At 41.0% G+C, this 7,874-nt stretch overlaps 1 pseudogene; it reads left to right on the top strand.

Annotated features, from left to right (window-relative positions):
• The first annotated feature begins 6,698 nt into the window (after window positions 1–6,698).
• Window positions 6,699–7,468, top strand: LOC116593539 (annotated as a pseudogene).
• Window positions 7,469–7,874: the final 406 nt, after the last annotated feature.

The raw sequence follows: 7,874 nt of genomic DNA, 5'->3' as shown, positions 1-7,874 counted from the left end.
AATCCTGAACAAAATGGGTTTAGAGGAACATACCTCAACATAATAAAGGCCATATTTGAAAAACCCACAGCTAATACCATCCTCAATGGGGGAAAACTAAGAGCTTTTTCTCTACAGTCAGGAAAAAGACAGGGATGTACACTCTCACCACTGTTGTTTAACATAATACTGGAGGTCCTAGCCATAGCAATCAGACCAAAAAAAAAAAAAAAAAGGTATCCAAATTGACAAGGAAGAAGTCAAACTTTTACTATTTGCAGATGATGTGATACTCTATATAGAAAACCTGAAAGACCACCAAAAAACTGCTAGAACTGATAAGCTAATTCAGTGAATTTGCAGAATACAAAATCAACATAAAAAGTCTGTTGCATTTCTGTACACCAATAATGAAGCAGCAGAAAGAGAAAATGAGGAATCTATCCCATTTACAATGGTACCAAAATCCATAAGATACCTAGGAATAAACCTAACCAAAGAGGTGAAAGTTCTCTACTCTGAAAACTATGAAACACTGACGAAAGTGTGCCTGGGTAGCTCATCCATTAAGCATCTGCCTTTGGCTCAGGTCATGATCCTGGGGTCCTGAGATCAAGACCTGCATCATGCTTCCTGCTCAGCAAAGAGCCTGCTTCTCCCTTTCCCTCTGCCTGCTGCTCCCCTGATTGTTATCTCTCTCTCTCACTGACAAATACATAAAATCTTTTTTAAATTGTTTAAAAGAAAAACACTGATGAAAGAAATTGAAGGTGACACAGGAAATGGAAAATTATTCCATGCTCATGGGTTGTAAGAACAGATATTGTTAGAATGTCTATACTACCCAAAGTAATCTAAACATTTAATGCAATTCCTATCAAAATACTGAAGGATTTTTCACAGAACTAGAACAAAAAGTCCTAAAAATTATATGGAACCACCAAAAACCCCATTAACCAAAGCAATCTTGAAAAAGAAAAGCATGGCTGGAGACATCACAATTCTGGACTCCAAATTATATTACAAAGCTGAAGTGATAAAACAGTATGATACTGGCACAAAAATAGACACACTGATCAGTGCAACAGAATAGAAAACCCATAAATGAACCCACAACTATATGGTCGATTAATCTTAGACAAAGCAGGAAAGAATATCCAGCGGGAAAAGATCTTCAACAAATGGTGTTGGGAAAACTGGACAACTAAATGCAAAATAATGAAACTGGATCACTTTCTTACACCATACACAAAATAAATTCAAAATGAATCACACCTAAATGTGAGACCTGACCGTAAGAATCCTAGAGAAGAGGGGCGCCTGGGTGGCTCAGTGGGTTAAAGCCTCTGCCTTCGGCTCAGGTCATGATCCCAGGGTCCTGGGATCGAGCCCCACATCGGGCTCTCTGCTCCTTGGAGAGCCTGCTTCCGCCTGTCTCTCTGCCTGCCTCTCTGCCTACTTGTCATCTCTGTCTATCAAATAAATAAATAAAATCTTTAAAAAAAAAAAAAAGAATCCTAGAGAAGAACACAGGCAGTAACTTCTTTGACAACAGCCATAGCAACTTCTTTCAACATGTCTCCCAAGGCAAAGAAAACAAAAGCAAAAATAAATTATTGTGATGCCTCTGGCTTTGCTTTTCTTTTTCAAGTTTGCTTTGGCTTTTCAGCGGCTCTTTTGTGGTTCCATACAAATTTTACGATTGTTTGTTCTAGCTCTGTGAAAAATGTTGTTGGTCGGGGTGCCTGGGTAGCTCAGTTGGTTGAACAATTGCCTTCGGCTCAGGTCATGATCCTGGACTTCCGGGATCGAGTCCTGCATTGGGCTCCCAGCTCCTTGGGGAGTCTGCTTCTCCCTCTGACCTTCTCCTCCCTCATGCTCTCTCTCACTCATTCTCTCTCAAATAAATAAATAAAATCTTTAAAAAAAAATTCTGTTCGTATTTTGTTAGGGGTTGCATTAAATGTGTAGATTGCTTCAAGCAATATAGTATATAGTATAGCAGTATAGTTGTGATGAGTGCCAGGTGTTGTACGGAAGTGTTGAATCACTATATTGTACACCTGAAACTGATATTATGTTGACTAACTGGAATTTAAATAAAAAGTTAAAAAAAAGGGGCACCTGGGTGGCTCAGTCATTAAGCATCTACCTTTGACTCAGGTCACGATCCCAGGGTCCTGGGATCGAGCCCTGCATCAGGCTTCCTGCTCAGTGGGAAGTCTGCTTCTACCTCTCCCACTCCACCAGCTTGTGTTCCCTCTCTCGCTCTGTCTCTTTCTGTCAAATAAATAAATAAATCTTAAAAAAAGAGTAACTTAGCTATTCTTATAAAGATATATGAAACATAACCCCTCAAGATTTTACAGTTGTTTATCAAACAGTTGCATAGATTTCATGTACTTCTTTTTGAACATCCCATAAATCATATTAAATGCAACCACAAAATCCAAAAGATAAAAAATAAAATAAAGGCTGCTCCATAAGGCTAAATCCTGGAGTAAAGACTATGTACTAACAAAAGCACTGCCATCTTAATAGACATGTAGCATCAGAAGTGAATCATTATTGTTGTTAGCCACTGAAATTTGGGGTCACTTGTTATCATAGCATAACTTGGCCTAGGCTGACTGCTACATTCAACTTCCCCTTCTGTAGGTCCATTAGCCTCTCTTCAATTCTGAGCTGCCTCCACTCCTCCTTCACCCAATATGGAGCTTACTGTTAACAGGTAATTTTTGTGAGGCCATTTCCATATGTGGGGCTCATGAAGTATCCCTAAGCCTCTTTTCCTAGTCCAGAATATCCTGGGCACCCAGTCTTCTTGGGGTCAAGGCAAAGCCTTCACTGAGTCCACCAGTGTTCACCAATCAACCACAGTCTTTATTTCTCTTGTGGGCTTCTGAATATAGTAGGTAAATTGTCCCCAATAGAGGTAACAGAAAAAAAGGTATGCTGGTGGGCTGAGAAGTGAATAACGAGGAGACTACAGTGTAAAGTGTACTCCTACCCCCCCAAAAAAAGAAAAATTGGCTATAAAGAGAAAAAAAAAGATAAAGAAGTTCTTGGGAACTCCACCAGTCTGATGTCTTATATGCGTTCTTATATATTCCAGTTACCTTCTCTTTCATTCCCTGATACAGAGGAGTAAAATCTAGTTTGTAGAGGTAAGCCAAAGTTTTCATTTCATCTTTTCTTCTGACTATACTCACCATTTGTTTCCTTAGCAGAGTAGGTCCTTTCCTGCTACAGCACTGGCCCTAAGGAAGCTGACTCCCTCTGGAGGAGTAAGGGATATTAATTCTGCCCACTATGTTTTCAAATGGGAATGACTTTAGCAATAACAGTGCTAAAGCCCCATAGAGAGCAATACAATAAAATTAGAGAAAGGAACATTTTCTCAATGAAGTAGGAGGCAAGAGCCTAAGCTGAAAGCTGGAGAAGCAAGGGTTGAGAAAGGAGTGTCTTTATAGGAGTAATGAACTTTTAAATTGTATAGACCTGGTTATTTGTGTTGTGCACATTTTCACAAAATCCAAAAGCTGTCAGAGATAAGACAAATCCTTTACAGAGCCTCCTGGTCCCCTGCGTCTTAGTTAGTAAAGCAATTTGTGACCAGAAACTTTCTGCATTTCTATACTTTCAGCCAGACTTCTTTTGGTAATAGCCATGTTAGTAGCCACTTTGTCCTATGACTGGTGACACCTTTGGCTCTGGTTACTGTTGCCTTCCCCATGAGCAGTGAACAATTCCTGACTCTCCAGAAGCTCTTCTCATTACCTTCCCAGGGCCTGCCTGGCACAAGATCCCAGAGATTTAATGAAAGAAGAAATACAGGGTGCCTGGGTGGCTCAGTGGGTTAGATCTCTGCCTTTGGCTCAGGTCATGATCTCAGGGTTCTGGGATCGAGACCCGCATCAGGCTCTCTGCTCAGTGGGGAGCCTGCGTCCCCCCACCACCCCTGCCTGCCTATTTGCCTAACTGTGATCTCTCTCTCTATGTCAAATAAATAAATAAAAGAAAGAAGAAATACAACTCACACAAACTGGCCAGGAGCTCTTCTGAGTACTCAGAGAAGAAAGAAGAGAAAAATCCAAGTCTTAAGAGTCACCTCCAGAAAGACCTGCACCAGAATACTTTGGCTTTTAACCATACCTGTCTGTATCTGTCTCTGCTCATATTATTGGCTGGAAAACAAAGTCTACTTTTCATGGGACCTGGCTTGAGGTCTCTCATCTCAAGCTGTTGGAACCACATCTCCTTCCAGCAACAGTGTCCTGTGGCAAGGCAGCCTGGCTGGAAAACCAGATGTTACATCGGACCAAAAGCAGTCCTGCTCAGTAAGGTTGGTGAAAGCCTTAGAGGCACGTTGGTATATGTATCTGGGGAAGATCTAGTAGACAGACCTCTGGCCCAAACCCCTCTAGTTTACACAGGACCTAGATTAGGGTAGTATCTTTCTCAAAATAAGACATAGCTACTTCTCATTAGAACTGAGCTGTAAGTTTAAGTCTTCTGCCCTTTTGTCCATGTGGGGTCTTTCTGTTCTCTTTCTTTACGTATCAGGTTCTGGACACACAGACACACACAGACACACAGACACACACACACACACACACACACACACACACACACCACATTAGGCTTTTATTTTAAATGGGAATGTGTTACTGGCTACAAAGCCAGATGAAGAGTAGGAAAGTTTCCCCAGGGGATTAAAAATGAAAAAGGTGAAGAATAGAGAGTGAGAGATTCCTAGTGCTTCTGGCAATGGAATCCCTAGTTCACTGTGTTTTAGACAGCTTTTTGTAATAGAACCCTTTGCTTCAGTGAAATCCTACTACCAAATCAAGTATGATAAATAAATGAAAGGAGAAATGAGGCAATTGAGACAGATGCAAGGGCCTAAAGATGCCTCTAATTCCTTACCACCGCAACACTTAGAGTGGCCCCTAAGGCACTACAATGGAATATATAGATTTCCATTCAACAGACTTTGAAAAGAGAGCCCTGGTAGTGTTCTGGGATCCAAGGTATGAGGGATTTCAAGGGGGTACCGTTTCAGTCCATTTACCCAAGCAGAACCAAACTACCGAGATGCCCAGCAGTGATGGGGAAGAGACCGCAAAACAATTTGCTCTTTAGGAGTTCAGCTTCCTTTGCCCTAGGTCTTCTCTCTCACTTCAATCCAGTTTTCTTTCTGCCATCCTCCCTGGAGATAACAAAGTTAGGCTGAGAGTTTCCTGAAATTCTCCAAGTCATTTCTTTACAAAAAGAGAAATATGCAGTGGAAAAATAATTTTACAACATTAGAAAAACGTCTTAAAAGAAAAAAGGCCATAGGGAATAACATGGAGGATATTAGGAGAAGGAAAGGAAAAGTGAATTGGGGGAACTCGGAGGGGGAGATGAACCATGACAGACTGTGGACTCTGAGAAACAAACTGAGGGTTTTGGAAGGGAAGGAGGTGGGGGGATGGGTGAGCCTGGGTGGTTGGTATTAAGGAGGGCACATATTGCATGGAGCACTGGGTGTGGTGCATAAACAATGAATCTTGGAACTTTGGTAAAATAAAATTAAATTTTAAAAAAAGAAGAGAAAAAAGGCCATAAGCATACTACCCAATAAGGACATCTTTACTATTTCTCAGTACTCTGTATCAATCTTTATTCTTACAAACAAAAGTTTGATTTTTGCACAGCATGTTATAAGCTATATGGTTTACAAAAGTATTTGTTTCATTTACTCAACATCACAGATGAATACAGTAAGGCTTAAAGAAACAGTAATTTTTAACCTGATGATGCTATTAGATGTTAGAGCTGAGACTCAAACTAAGATTACTACTTTAAGACTAGTTCTTTTTCCACTTCAACAGCAGCTGACATACAACTGTAGAGACCACTGTCTAAGTACTAGAGCCAAGAAATATTGAAATATATTTTAGGTGAACTCTCTACTTGAAAATTTTCTTATGACCCCAGAATCACACAAAACTCAACTTGTAACATTCAATTCAAAACACCAAGTGTAGTGCATTGGGAGCATACCACACTAGTCGAAATATCTGGTCTAGTACCAACCCAACATCATTTTGCTATGAGACCTTAGGCAATGCGTTCTGCCCATGTGTAAAATAAAGGCTTTAAAGTCCACTATGACACCACCCTCCCTTACTGTGAGTCTATGACCTTACTATTCTGAAGAGGAATCACTTGTCCATGGATCTCCTAGTCTTTAACCATAAAAGGTTTTCCAGGCTTAACCACTGGGGCTCTTTTCCCTTTTGATTCCAGGACATACCTGACTTACACATGCATGGTATTTTTATTAAAAGAGTGATGAAGGTATAGAGATCATGACAAGACAGTGCTACTAGTTTGAAAAGAAGCGCAAGTGAAGAAATTGTATTTGAGAAGATACTTCCTTATCCTGAGTTTCCTGCTTTGGTCCATAGGTGAGGAGGTATATTGTCTGTGAGTAGAAAACTCCTGTCCACTGAGAAAGACTCAGATCAATATCTTCCCAGTGGAAAAATCATTCATTTCTTTAAAGGGACTGAATCTCTAAGCAACCTTGAAAAATGTCATTATAATTACTGAGTTTGTCCTTCTGGGATTATCTAGTGACCCCCAGATCCAGACCATGCTCTTTGTGCTGTTCCTGGGGATTTACTTTCTTGACTTTGCTGGGGAATCTGGTGATGATCCCGGTGATCATGGTTGATTCTTGCCTCCACACACTCATGAACTTCTTCTTCAGACACCTATCCTTCCTGGATCTCAGTTTCTCCTCAGTCACTGGGCCCAAAATGCTGCAGAACTTCCTATCTCAGAAGAAAAGAATCTTGGAAAAGAAAAGAACTTCTTTTTCACTCTCTCTGGGGGAACAGAATTTTATCTGCCTTCTGCCATGGCCTACGATGCCATCTGCCACCCTCTGGTCTACACCATGGTCATAAACAGACCTCTCTGTATTGTGATTGTGAGCATAGCTTGGACAATGGGATTTCTGATTTCCTTGATGAATAGTCTCTTCATCCATAAGTTATGTTTCTGTGAGTCCAACATCATCCCCCATTTCAGCTGTGAGCTACCTCTACTCTTTCCTCTGTCTTGTACTGATCCCATTGTCAATCAGATTCTTCTAGCAGTGTCATGTGTATTTCTAGGACTGCTGACATTTCCTCTGATCCTCTTCTCTTACTCCAGAATCATTTCTGCCATTTTGAACATCCGCTCCTGTAATGGCCGAGCCAAAGCCTTCTCTACCCATTCCTCCCACTTCACTGTGGTGCTCTTGTTCTATGTGACAGCTCTATTCAGGCACATCAGTCCCACCTCAGGCTCAGTATTGGACTGAGTGATCTCCATCCAGTACAGTGTGATCACATCCTTGCTGAACCCCCCCATCTACAGCCTCAAGAACCAGGAGTGGAAGGCAGCTCTGCAGAGGATGCTGAAGCAACAAAAGAGTGCCTTAGGGTAGAAAAAAAGCTGTGTGATTCTGCTCAGGAAATAGAAGAAAATTATCTCTAAAACAGATAGATTTTGATAGGCCTAGAGCACTTAGAGAAATTGCATTTCAGTTAAATTCAAGTATTTGCCTGGACTTCAAAGCAAAAAAAGGATCACAAAAATGGAAGCTGGGGGAAAAGAGTTTGATGTACAGGCTCCTACTTATCAGCTCTTTGCAAAATATTCTGAGAGGGATCTTGGTTTCATCTGAGAAGATAGCAAGTGAAGTGTATTTGGAGCAGAGCAGGTATCTGGCCAAAATGATTATTTCTGGGTGTGTCTTTGAGGGTATTTCCAGAAGAATTTGAATCAATGGTGTGAGTAAAGAAGAGTGCCCTCACCAATGTGGGTGGTTATCATCCAATCTGTTGAGGGCC

This window comes from Mustela erminea, chromosome 6, assembly GCF_009829155.1.
Source record: "Mustela erminea isolate mMusErm1 chromosome 6, mMusErm1.Pri, whole genome shotgun sequence".
NCBI classification, from domain to species: domain Eukaryota; kingdom Metazoa; phylum Chordata; class Mammalia; order Carnivora; family Mustelidae; genus Mustela; species Mustela erminea.
This window is presented reverse-complemented; position numbering and strand designations above follow the sequence as displayed.